Source organism: Filicampus tigris, chromosome 5, assembly GCF_054856515.1.
Source record: "Filicampus tigris isolate MCC_2025a chromosome 5, RoL_Ftig_1.0, whole genome shotgun sequence".
Lineage (NCBI taxonomy): Eukaryota > Metazoa > Chordata > Actinopteri > Syngnathiformes > Syngnathidae > Filicampus > Filicampus tigris.
In genome coordinates, this window is record NC_141221.1 from 24,309,921 (window position 1) to 24,324,138 (window position 14,218).

Below are 14,218 nucleotides of genomic sequence, written 5' to 3' on the forward strand. Positions count from 1 at the left end.
ACCAACGCTTCCGATCTCACTGATTTGGCTCCTAGTTAGATGACTCTTGACTCCAAATAGCTCTATCTCTATCTAATAGAAGTCAGTATAGGGTTTACATACTTTTTCCACCCTTTACTGAGAATATTTAAATCATGTGTCCAATGAAAACATATAGTTGTGTGTGTATTATTAGTTTGAGCAGAAAGCTACTTCGGTGCTGGCAGCGTGGGTTTAATTTTGCTCATTGACAGCGTGACTGTGAGTATGAATGGCCGTCATTTGCATCCTGTGGTTGACTGGCGACCAGTCCCAGGTATACTATGCTGCATTTTGCCCAAGTCAGCTGGGATAGGCTGTAGCATAGTTTCAGCAAGACCGTGTGCAGCTGGGGTAGGCTCCAGCTCGCCCACAACCCTAATGAAATAGAAAATAAAAATCCAATACAATATGGATGGATTTGCTTTTTTTCATTTAGTGAAAAGCTAGTGGCATTACCGGTTTACTTGAAAAGTGGACGTGTATTAGGTGGAAGGTGTTTATTTGTTCAAGTCGACAGGACACCCAGCAACAAACTGATATTTACCTTTTGCTAGAGTGGAGGCCACGATTTTGATGCTATGCGGTACTTTTTTTTCTCACAAAAGCTGAGCAAAGTTGTTTTTATCTTGTGTTCCTCTCTGTTCTTGTCTAACTGGATACATTAGAGCAGAAACATTAATTGAATTCCAGTAGTGCTTAGAACAGCTCCCTCTCCACCTGCAGGTCATCTATCCTCATTTACTTCTCACCTCTCTTCCTCCCTCATGATGACAGTCCAGGGACAGCAGATTGAATAACTACAGTAAATAGATGATTTAAGGCTCACACAAACTGCAGTTTGGTTTTGTGTGGTTCCAAGCAAACTATTGTCACAATGTGGGCATGATTTTTTTCTATCGTCAGTCACAGCAGAAAACACACACACACACACACACACACACACAATGCCAGCCCACACTGTGAAGATGAGAACCACTTGTTGTCAACAGCACATTCGCTGAGCAAATATAACGACATACAATTTCCTGGGTCTTTGGAAAATTGCTGGATGTATTTTGAGCTGTCAGTGTAGCAGCAAACAGCACACATGTTGTCACCAACTAATAGCCAACAGGAGAAAATGGCAGTGTTATGGATAGGCTTTTTCATTTCATTTTATAGGACTTTTTGGTCCTGGCATGAAAACAATACACTGAACTGACAAGGACAATAGCGGGGATGCTGTAACAATGTCACTGAATGGGACAGAAAAATCAAAGTGCACATATTTTATTCTGAATTCCAAAGGTAAAAATAACTACACCAAAGTAAGAATAAACCACAGGCAACCACAGGCAACTAAGATTGGAAAGCATTACAAATCAAAAGGGTGACGCTTTTACACGGAGCATATGGGATAGGCTCAAGGACGCCCGCGACCCTCGTGCGAGTAAGCGGCTCACAAAATGAACGGACAGTGGGCAGAACAAAAAGAAATGCAGAAATGTTTGACAATTTATGAAAAAAGAAAAACTGAAATATTATATGGTTATGTGTATTCAGACCCCTTGCAGCGACCTTGTCAGGTTCGCATTTCTAGACATTAATAAACAACGCACACAATGGGGAGAGAAGACACTCACCACTGTGTTGTCTTTTTGCTCGCGAGGAGAGCGAAGGGAACTGTACCATAACAATTCCTCACAACACTCTAATCATCCCCTCCGCCTCCTCACTCTTTATTGTCTTAGGGTGGTCCCTAATTGTATACATAGAAATTGCTACTCTAAAGATGTTGTGTGTGTGGGTGTGGCACTTAAGTGTTATTGTTATATTCTGTCCCAAGGACTCAGCGTCTTACCACGGGATGCTCTTCGATAAGAGCATTGTTCCTATTTTGCAGCTGCGTTCTTCTCACATTCCACTTTTTCACAAGCAACTTCGACTTACATGATTAAAACAAGTTTATAATGCCGAATAAATGCCTTGCAATACTTACGGGATAACCTATGTGCAGTTATTCTAACAGACCTTCATATCGTCGCTGTCCTGTGAAAAAAACGTATGTCCATGTTTTTCAATTTTCTTATTTTTACGTGAATGGTGTTTCCGCGTTACAGACATCGCATTAACATGAAAATATATATTTCTTTTCAAAATTGGACATAAGTGTTTTTCACAGGACAGTGACGATATTTAAATCACATGTTGTCCATTTCTTCTGATTCTCCTTGAGATGGTTCTGCTCCTTTACTGGAGCCCAGCTGTGTTTAATTAAAATGATTGGACTTGATTAGGAAAATTCTATATAAGACCTTACAGCTCACAGTGCATGTCAGAGCAAATGAGAATCATGAGGTCGAAGGAACCGTCCAAGGTGCTCGGAGACAGAATTGTGGCAAGGCACAGATCTGGCCAAGTTTACAAAAGAATTTCTGCTGCACTCAAGGTTTGTAAGAGCACAATGGCCTCCATAATCCTCAAATGGAAGAAGTTTGGGATGACCACAACTCTTTCTAGATGTGGCCATCCAGCAGGGGCGTTACCAAATGGGGGCAGGGTGGTCAGTGCCCACCCATGGACACATCCTGCCCACCCAAAGAAAACTGGATGTAGTTCTGATGAATGGGATATAAGAAATCTAAATCAAATCAACTTTTATTTGTTTAGCCCAAATCATAACAACAGTTATCTCAATTAAGGAGAAAACAAAACACGTTTTAAGGTGCAGTAGCTCTATGCTCGATTTCGACCTACTTGAGCATTGTAGCACTTTTTTGCCAAGCACCCTATCATTTTTTGCACTTCTTTATACGTTTTCCCCTCTCCAAAAGCACACTGCTCTTCTTTGTCTGGAACCGCCCATTTTGACAGATTTCCAAAGACAAATGCCCGATGCAACATGTGCTGGCTTCCTCCTTAAATAAAGGGCCACCTGAGCCACACCTGTTTTCTCACAAATTGAATGAATTCACTAATTAACATGCACACTGCTATTATTTTGAACATGGCCCTTTCAATAAGGTACTCAATTACAAAGACTCAGGAGCATGCATATCATGAATCTTAGACATTTTGGCTTTCTTTGACTGTACTACACCCACACTCATCACCATGGGCGGACCATATGGTGCCATGCCCACTCACCAAGATGCTGGTGACCCCCCACTCCAGGAAAGAATCAAAGCTGGGAAAGTCCAGGTGGTTACTTTGAAGGGTAAAACTTGTAGTTTGAATTTGAACATGGCAAATACTTCAATTACTTTTTTACAATGAATGTTACAGTATGATCGCTATATTTCAGGGCTGGCCAACCCGCGGCTCAATTTGCGAGTCGCATATGGCTCGTTGCCTGGTTTCATACGGTTCTTGAAGGCCTTTTCACACTGACCTTAGCAGGGTGCGGCACGACATCGTCAACCCCATTCATTTTGTTTGTAGTGAGTGACGGGGACCATGGAATTGAGTGTTCCTGGGCAGCGCTACACGGCTGCAGGACGTCTGCCGTGGCAGCGGGTCACCTCGAATTGAAAAAATAATCTATTGTAGAGCCACAGTGCAGTGACCTCAGAAAGCATTCCCAACAGGAGAGGTGTTGGCGGAGCAATTTACTGCTATTTTGGCAGACTTATTTACAGGTACAGTAATGGCATGAGTGCAATGGAGGAAGCCTTGATAAATACAGTGCATTTATCAACATAAAGCAAAATCTACAATGGAAGTGTTCAAAACTAAACATAAACAGGTGCTAGAATGGGCAAGTCAAAGAGAAGACATGAATCTTCTTCTTCTTTTCCTTTCGGCTTTTCCCTTCAGGCGTCGCCACGGCGAATCAATTGCCTCCATCTAACCCTGTCCTCTGCATCCTCTTCTCTCACACCAACTACCTTCATGTCCTCCCTCATTACATCCATAAACCTCCTCCTTGGTCTTCCCCTAGGCCTCCTGCCTGGCAATTTGGACATGTCCAAACCATCTTAGTCTGGCCTCTCTGACCTTATCTCCAAAACCTCAGCATCTTCATCCCTGCCACCTCCAGCTCTGCCTCCTGTCTTTTCCTAAGTGGCACTGTCTCAAGACCAAACAACATCGCTGGTCTCACCACAGTTTTGTACACCTTTCCTTTCATTTTAGCTTGAAACTCTTCTATCACAAATCACACTTTTCTCCACCCATTCCAAACTGCCTGTACACGCTTCTTCACCTCTTTTCCACACTCTCCATTGCTCTGGACTGTTGACTCTAAGTACTTAAAATCCTCCACCTTGATGTCTTCTCCCTGTAACCTCACTCTTCCACTTGGGTCCCTCTCATTCACACACATGTATTCTGTCTTATTGCGGCTAACCTACATTCCTCTCCTTTCCAGGACAAACCTCCACCTCTCTAGCTTCTCCTCTACCTGTTCCCTGCTCTCACTGCAGATCACAATGTCATCTGCAAACATCATAGTCCATGGAGATTCCTGTCTGACTTTGTCTGTCAGCCTGTCCATCACCACAACAAACAAGAACGGGCTCAGAGCTGATCCCTGGTGCAGTCCCACCTCCACCTTGAGCTCCTCTGTCACACCTACAGCACACCTCACCACTGTCTTACAGTCCTCATACATGTCCTGCACCGCTCTCGCATACTTCTCTGCCACTCCAGACTTCCTCATACAATACCACAGTTCCTCTCTGGGCACCCTGTTATAAGCTTTCTCCAGATCTACAAAAACACAATGCAGCTCCGTTTGACCTTCTCTGTACTTCTCTGTCAACATCCTTAAAGCAAATACTGCATCTGTAGTATGCTTTTTTGGCATGAAACCATACTGCTGCTCACAAATGCTCACTTCTGCCCTTAGTCTAGCTTTCACTACTCTTTCCCATAACTTCATTGTATGGCTCATCAGCTTTATTCCCTTGTAGTTGCCACAAATCTGTCAACTCATCGCCCTTGTTCTTAAAAATGGGAACTAGCACACTTTTCCTCCATTCCTCAGGCATCTTCTCACTATCTCAGATCCTGTTGAACAACCCAGTCAGGAACTCTACTGCCACCTCTCCTAGACACTTCCTAACTGCTGCATGTTTATCATCAGGACCGACCGCCTTTCCACTCTTCATCCTTTTCAGTACCCTCCTCACTTCATCCTGACTAATCTTTGCTAGTTCCTGGTCCACAGCATTCACCTATTCTAGTCTTTGTTCTCTCTCATTTTCCACATTCATCAGCTCTTCAAAGTACTCTTTGAAGAGCTGATGAATGTATAGATCAGTCTCCCCCTCCTTACTGTCCAACCTAGCATACGAGTCATCATAAGCTCCTTGTTTGGCCTTTTCTACCTCTATCTTTACCTTACGCTACATCTCCCTGCACTCCTGTCTACTCTCCTCAGTCCTCTCAGTGTCCCACTTCTTCTTAGCTAACCTCTTTCTCTGTATACACTCCTGTACCTCCTCATTCCACCACCAAGTCTCCTTATCTACTTTCCTTCCAGATGGCACACCAAGTACTCTCCTACCTGTCTCCCTGATCACATTAGCTGTAGTTTTCCAGTCATCTGGAAGCACCTCCTGACCACCCAGAGTCTGTTTTAACTCCTTCCTAAAAGTCATGCAAAGCTTCCACCATTTCGTCTTCTCCTCTGCCTTTGCCCTCTTCATCTTCCTCACCACCAGAGTCATCCTACACACCACCATCCTATGCTCTTTGGCTACACTCTCACCTACCACTACTTTGCAGTCACTGATCTCCTTCAGGTTACACCGTCTACACAAGATGTAGTCTACCTGTGTGCTCCTACCACCACTCTTATAGGTCATCCCATGTTCCTGGCTCTTCTGGTCGAAAGTATTCACTATAGCCATTTCCATCCTTTTTGCAAAGTCAACTACCATCTGTCCTTCTGTGTTCCTCTCCTGGATACCAAACCTGCCTATCACCTCCTCATCCCCTCTGTTTCCTGCACCAACATGCCCATTGAAGTCCGCACCAATGACAACTCTCTCACTTCTAGGTATGCACTGCATCACTTCATCAAAGTCCAGCCTGAATTTCTCCTTCCCCTCCAGCTCACATCCTCCCTGTGGAGCATATCCACTAACAACATTGAACATCACACCTTCGATTTCTATCTTCACACTCATCTGACATTCTTTTTACCTCCAGGACATTCCTAACAAACTCCTTCTTCAAGATAACTCCTACTCCATTTCTCTTCCCATCTACACCATGATAGAACAACTTGAACCCTGCTCCTAAACTTCGAGCCTTGCTACCTTTCCACCTGGTCTCCTGGACACACAGTATGCCTACCTTCCTCCTCTGCATCATGTCCCACAATTCTCTACCTTTTCCTGTCATAGTTCCAACATTCAATGTCCCTAATCTCAATCCTAAACTCTTAGCGCTCATCTTCTCTCTCTTCCTACGAACACACTTTCCTCCTCTTCTTCTTCGACCAAGAGTAGTCTAAATTCCACCGGCGCCCTGTAGGTCAACAGCGCCAATAGCGGTCGTTGTTAACCCGGGCCTCAACCGATCCGGTATGGAAGTCATAGGTTTGATTCGCATCTTTGATTTGGCAAAAGTTTTACGCGGGATGCCCTTCCTGACGCAACCCTCTGTATTTATCCAGGTTTGCACAATAAGACACTGGCTTGTGTCCTCTTGTGGCTACATTAAAGAGAAGACATGAATACAATTGAGAAACTGTGGAAAGATCTGAAAACTACTGTTCACAAATACTCTCCATCTAACCCATGCAGGCAGGCAACATTTAACACTCAAAGAGCCATTTCGACCCAATTTCCACAGAAAACAAAACACTGGAAGCCTGAAGGATCTAAATCTAAATGAATGGCTTTATATTAGCCAACAGGTTAAAAAGAGGACGTTGCTTCGGGGCTCTGATTGGACAATGCTGTTAGTCGGGAGGCCAATTAGATCGTTTGTTGTTCGCAAGGTCTCCCACCTTATTCGCGCATGAGCTCTGTTACTTTCCTCTCTTTTTCTTTCTGCAATAAGTCTCTCCATGTGTGAGTGGCTCGTTCTGCCCGGGAGAGTTGTGAGTGAATCAACAAAAAAAGATTCTATTAGTGCCGCACTGTAATCACAGAATTATGAAAGAAGAGTCTAATCTTTCTTTTGGTAGATTCCATTGCTACATAGTCATAAAACACAATATTCTGTGGGCCGGGTCAAAATCCTCGAAAATGGCTGGCACTGAGGAGCTTGGCTGTGCTGCGATCACTTCAAAAGTGATCTGAAAGTATATTTGATTTTGGAGCTTTTTTGGGAGCATTTTTTTTTTTTAATTTAATTTATTTATTTTTTTAGATACAGTATGAAAGAGACACACAAGTTGACACTATGACAAGAGTCGTAAAAGAAAAAGCCCGCAAGGCAAAACAACCGGTCTTGCTTTTATCACTGATTTTAAACTTTAGGGAAATACTTTTCATTAACTTTTTGTACTTACAGTACATTCTCTGTTGAACCCTTTCCCCCCTAAAGAATAACTACTACTTTGTGCCTCAAAAAAATGTTGTGCCCGGGGTCAAAATATCTGACATCCCAGATATCCCATCGACCACCTCTGCCACTAGTAACTTTCATGCCACTTCAGGTTTTCTCACAGGGAACCAGTAGTCCGCAGACCCCATTTTAAGAGTCACTGCTACTGTTTATCTGACCCATCTCAAAGCTCCATTTTGATATCATCAAATCAGACAAGTGTCCACGACTGAGCACCTTTGAATGCACCTGGATTATGTTATAGGGGATACTTGATGAAGCGGCCTGCAGTTAATTTCACACTGAATGCTCTATATGCTGTGTTGTCTAAAGACTATTTTGGTCTTTAAGTCAGCACGTTCTCCTGTTTCATTTTAAGATACCACACCTCATGCACACAACAGTTACACAGTTCATTTGCATCTCCATTTAAAAGCTCATACGGTCACGGTCCTGGTCCATCAGATCGTAATAGATAGCCCATTTTACAATTTTCTGCTGAATAAGCATCAATTGATTTTTGCAACACTTTTGACCCTGTGTTCACCAATGTAATTTCTCATTTTGAAATTGATTTTTATATTAGGGAATTACTTAGGTAATCTAGGTTTGACATACTTGACCAGTAATTCTATGATGTGTTGTAATTTACTTAATCTCAGCAAAAACAACAACCAAAAGCAAGGTTTAGAGGTTGTTGTTTTTTTTTAATTGACTTGATTTGAGGGACAACGTTCTAATTTTGAGGCACATTTTTTTGCAGGTTAATCTTAGGGACCAAGGATTTATTAAACATTAAAAATACATCATGTAACAAATGAACAATTGGTTTTGCTTTTTCATATAATCACCTGTTTTATGTCATGAATTCACATTGTGTACAGCTGTTATTGTTTAATACAACATATTAAAAATGGTAAAAATCGTGTCCTATACACTTTAAGTTACCATTGGTTAATATTGTTAGCTTGTTTATCTTTCCAGTGTGATAATATTGTTTTGCTTTATTTTTTTTTTGTTTGGGAATGTTTATTTGGGAGGTCAATTACTTTAAAATCACCTTAAGACAGAGCGGAGTCTGTGTGTCTAATATTTTATATCAAAAGAGAGCATTTCTCCGTATGATGATGTACAGTTGTACACCACAACAATAATGAGCATAATGCTAAATGAATAGGTCTCTGAAAACATGCAAACTCCACACAGTAAGGCCCGAGATAAGATTGAAGATTGGCCACATTCTCTACTGTGCCTCCTATTACAAACATTTATTACATGCTAAATTAATATCTCCCTATGTTTTTTGTTGTTGTTGTTGTTGTTGTTTGTTTGTTTGTAATTGTTTTGGGGGTTTTTTCCCCTTCCATGCAGCTGCTGTAAAGAGCTCACTAGATTGTGCGGGTGTACCTAATGAAGTGTCCGTAAGTGTATATTGACCTGCTGGTGGAGTACACCAAAAGATTTCCCATGACAGGCTGATGTCAAGTATATTTTGACATAACTTCCTGCCTGGAGGTCTTTGCCAGTCCTAGTTTAGCAATTATTGAACCAGTCATGAGACAGACAGAGAGCGCGAAAGAGAGACAGTTTGACAATCGGACAGACAGATAGAGAGGAAGCAAAGAGAATGGAGCACTTTCCTATTTACTTCTTTTTATCGTATTCACAAGTTTGTTGGTATTCCAGTGGTGTGTTTTCACTGATGTGAGCAAACAAGCTCTACAAGGACCACTTCTTCTTTTGCCTCATCTGTCTTGACAACTGAACCAGGTAGGACTTAAACATTCCACTTATTTTGTTGTTATTGCATTAAATTTGGTCTTAGTGTTTGTTTTTTCCCACTGCTCCATTGATTTTATGTTCTGTTGCTCTCCCCCGTAGAACGGTATCTTACGCCATGCTATTCTATGCTGCCTTATGTTGTTGTGTTTGGTGGCGGAATGAATTTTTAAAAATAATAAATGAAAAAGACAGAATTTGTCTTTTTTTTTGTCAATTTTAATTGAACAAACATATGTTCTAATATATTATAATATTATAAGACATGTTTTTCAACCCGAATAGATTTTATTATGAACTATGCAGAAATATGTGGACAAAATTAAAAAACATTTATTAGTGCAATTAAAAAAAAATCAATTATCGTAAAATTATTCTAAATTGCATTTTCAGATGAGTATATTCTTAAAGCTATATACACTCAAGATATAATTCATGCTTTTAAAGGAGGTTTTGTGAACTCAAGAACTCCAACTCTCTCATTCTGACATACAGTATTTGTTTTTGCTGTTGTATTCTTTAATTTGCTATTATTTACTATAATTAAGTATTGCATACATAAAGTCCTTACAATAATATTTGTACGAAATTCATGTTGTAAATAGGCTTATATGCTGTAAGCTTCTACTTCCTGCAATTCAAATTTCTGTTGCAATTCTGCTTCCTGCTAGCTACCTCAATTCAAGTTCATTCATTGAACTGGAATTTAGGGCTAATTATCAATTCAGTTCTGAATTTCGTACAGCCCTGGTGGACACACATGCAGGTGTATCTCACTACATTTGAATGGAAAACTTAAAAAAATTATTTCAGTAGTTCAATTCAAAAGGTTAAATATATCATAATATATTATAGATATGTTATATAGTTCAAGCCCTTATTTATTATTATATTAGATTTATTTATGTATATATATATATTTATGTATGCATATATATATAACGTGTAAATATTATTGGTTACTGCTAATTAAAAACAAATCTCTACATCTCTTATAATTAAAAAAATCTGAAAAAGTTCAATATACAGTAGTAAACTATTAGTGCCGCACTGTAATCACAGAATTAAACTGAACACCTACAAAGGCTTCACTAGCCAGGCTGACTGATCTCCACAAGACAGGAACAGCCCCTTCACAGGGAAGGCCAGCTACAAAAGGTTCTTGCTGGAAAAAAAAAATGGCTGTTGTCAGAGTTATGCATTCATGCACATTAATCAAACATTGACATGAAGGGAAAGGTGTGGTAGAAAAAGATAGCTGGAGCCTTGAGAGGAAGCAAAACCCATCCAAGAACTTGGTGAATTTTGCAAGGAGTGGACTGAGGGTGGAGTCAGTGCATCACACAGCCGCATATCAATAAATTGAAATGTCACATTATTTGTGTTATGCCAAGTCTAACCAAATAACATTAGAAATAATTTACCAGGAACAGGGAAAGTAAATTTGCATTAAATCTGGTAATCCAGGACCCATAGTCAGGAGGAAAAGTGAAGAGGCACACAATGAAAGTTGTTTGTAATGCGTGTGAAAAATCAAGTTCAATTGTTTCCATAGTCAGTGATCGTTTGAGTAGACAATGTCATCGACATTGACATCGCATCATCAAAGAGAGTGTGTCATTTTAAACACTGGTCAATGATAAATAAATATAAAAATATGAAACACACACACTACCTTCACAGGATGGCAATTTACCAACATGATAACGACCCCAAATACACCTCCAAAAAGAACTCTACACTCTAAAAACAGTTGGGTTAAAAATAACACCATTTTGAGTCAAAAAATGGACCAATCCACAAATAGGGTCAATTTGACCCACCTTCTTGCATTGTTTTGCCCGACTTTTTGGGTTGAGTCTAATATGCACAAGCCTCATGATGTCATCAGGGAGCAGTGGAAGAGGATTCCAGGGGTGAGCTGTGTAAGGTTAAGGTTGAGGCAGTGTCGGAAAATAATCATGACAACAAATTATATTGACACTTTGGCCAATCACTTTGGAGATCATCCTCTTGAGTGTACTCACTTTAAAGGCTGTGTGGTTACTTATTTTCAGGGATAATGAATTTCCACTGTAATACAAACGTATACGGTTTGCTTTACATTGCAGCAAAGTGTCATTTCTTCAGTCACGTGAAAAGATATAATTGAATATTTATAAAGATGTGAGTTGTGTGCTCATCTTTTGGAGATACTGTACTGCATATACACAGTATATCCTGTGTATATGCGGACCGCCTAGCACACGAGCACACTATTCCATGTGCATGTGAGCTTGAGTGCAGCTTGTGTTGAGTTTTGACAGGGTGATCCCATTGATCCCTGCTGCCTACTGGGTGTGAAGGACACTGATGTGACAGCACTAATTACCGAGGCAGGGAGCCACCAGTACAAACATTCCCAACTGCAGCTCAACTTGGCTTGACACTCTACCAAGCACCTTACTCCTCACATTTCATCCCTCTGAGATGTCCGCAATAGAAATCAATAGCATATCATTGTGATAAGTCACTGGGATAATAGATAAGCAACAAACATGAATAGCAACTTTTGAAAAGAAAACTATTTTCATGCATTTTGATAATGGCTTAAAAACAACTTAAATAATGGAGGGGGCCACATAGATTCATGCACCTCTAAATCAATGATGCCAGCAAAATGCCAGTTTTTAAATATGGACAAAATATATATCCATTTTTTTATTGATATATAATTTATTTCATGTAAAAGATCCATCTTACAACAACAAAGGGTTTGAATAATCAAAAGACAACCACATACTGTGATCCCCCCCGTGAAAAGGGCTCTCAGGCATAAAAAGTACCATTCAAGACCCATTCAAGCACAAAACGTCTGAACAGGAAACCAAAATTAATGGCAAGAACTCATTTTGTGCATTTTTTCACAAAAATCAATGTTGAGGTACGATATTTGTCCTGTATGTCATTCCAAATCCACCCAAAACAATGAGGCCATCTTACGTTATAGTACTGTATAGGGCAGTAAATATTCAAGCAGCGCAAGCGTAACGAAGCCCTTTCCGCCATCTAGTGGTGAATGGTGATCTTATACGTTATATTACCCGCAAATAGTAACATTGGGATGTGTTTTTTGTTGTAAGCCCCCCAAAAACTCCCCAAATCTTCCATGGAAAATGGGCTTTGGTTGTATTTGTGTATTTGCTATTCTCACCGCTTTAAAATTGGCTAAAATCATGTAAAAATTAGAGGCGAAGTAGAGATAGACCATTAGTATCAATTTATGAAAAAAAAAAATTGTTATTTAATCAATTACTATTTTTTTCCGGCCGTACAAAAAGGCGGATAGGCAGACGGGTACCCCAGCTGTAGGCGGTAGGTGATAAACGGACTGCAATTTTTTAGGTAAAATGCCCAGCTCTGATGGCAGGAGTCATTACATTAATCAAAGGATCACTTAAGATGTGTTGATCAGATTGATTATTAGTGTAACAGGGTTCCTCTCCTGGAAAACAGTATGGTATTTGATCTCACAAATTTCCAGGTCTGGAAAAATATGAAATTGGAAACTATATTGTATAGAAAAATATTCATGTTTCCAACAGCTCTATTTTCTAGAACCCAAAAATATGAATATATATATATATATATGTATATAAAAATATAAATACAGATCGATCTGTGATTTTTTTTTTTTTTTTTTTTTCAACGTGCTTGGAAACACAGCTACAATGTTTGTGAGATTATACCATGGCTTTGGGGAATACTCAATTCTGATTGGCTGAAAAAAAATACATTGAACAAACTTTGGATGTCTCAAGGAGTTGCTAACCAAAAAAAATCATCACATTGTTCCAAACAATGTTTCCTCTACCGCAATTTTTCAATGCGTTTGAGCATTCACACAAACTCCCTGAGCCTTACTTGGACTGCGGTGAGCAATATCAGACATGCACTGGTATGCGGCCATACCAGTGCCACACCTGTCCAAAACCTGAGATTACATAATGTAGGCATGCTACAAAAAGCACCTATATACCAAAATAGAAATAGGCACATTTAAAATAATAATGAGCGATTTAATCTTTTATTTTATTTGGTGATTAGAACACCGATGCTGCTGAAGGAATCGAGGCGAAAAAGAAAAGACAGAAGCAGGACATTCCAGTACATCCTATTTCTGCACCATTATGATAAATAACAATGTGTCAGACTATGAGACAGATCCGGGATGATGTTGTTGAGACAGCTGAAGAGAGACAAGATGAGAGCGCCACAGAGAGATCTCCAGAGGATTTGGCAGACACTGGTTTTCAGAGGGTACACAGAGCAGAAAAGAGTGATGCAAATCCTGAGCGTGAGGAGGCTAAGAATGCGATACCAGCAGAGTGTGAGACGCAGGGAGAATATACAAGTACTATATGTCAACGCGCAAGCACTCAAATATCACTTTTGGGCAGTAAAAAAAAAAAAAAAAAAAGCTTGCTTAACGTGTCCATATGTCATTCAAACCAACAATGATTTTTGATGATTTTGAATTTAACAGGCATGATACATACAGAATTGCCCTTAAGATGCGAGAATGGGATGCATAGAATAAAACAGAATAGAATAGAACTTGAAGTCACTGTCACAGGAACGATGAAAATCAGTTAGGCATCTCACAATTTGTCCCATTGAGATTAAAAAAACATAATCTGGCAATTATCAAAAAACACCTATGTACAGAATATACAGTTGTTCACATTTGCGAGATCTGTAACCCTTTCATGCATGAATTATGATTTGATGATATGATTTATAATATAAAGATTTTTTTAGATGAATTAATATAGGCGAAAGTAACTAGCTAAATAGCTGTTCACTGTAGTGACCACTGTGCTTGAAAGGGGTAATATATGGGACACTATAAAAACAGTTGGGTTAAAAAGAACACACTTTTGGGTCAAAAATGGAC

At 39.9% G+C, this 14,218-nt stretch overlaps 1 protein-coding gene and 1 pseudogene across 4 annotated transcripts in view; both read left to right on the forward strand.

The window, feature by feature from the left end:
• Positions 1-4,953: 4,953 nt before the first annotated feature.
• On the forward strand, positions 4,954-5,772 carry LOC147147850 (uncharacterized; annotated as a pseudogene).
• Positions 5,773-9,079: 3,307 nt separating this feature from the next.
• slc4a5a (solute carrier family 4 member 5a) overlaps positions 9,080-14,218 on the forward strand; it is a 53,239-nt gene continuing 48,100 nt past the window's right edge. For all 4 annotated transcript variants that reach the window (XM_086029948.1, XM_086029949.1, XM_086029950.1 and 1 more), the window contains exon 1: positions 9,080-9,273. The gene's annotated coding sequence lies outside the window, so the exon portion shown is untranslated. The remainder of the gene's footprint in view (positions 9,274-14,218) is intronic.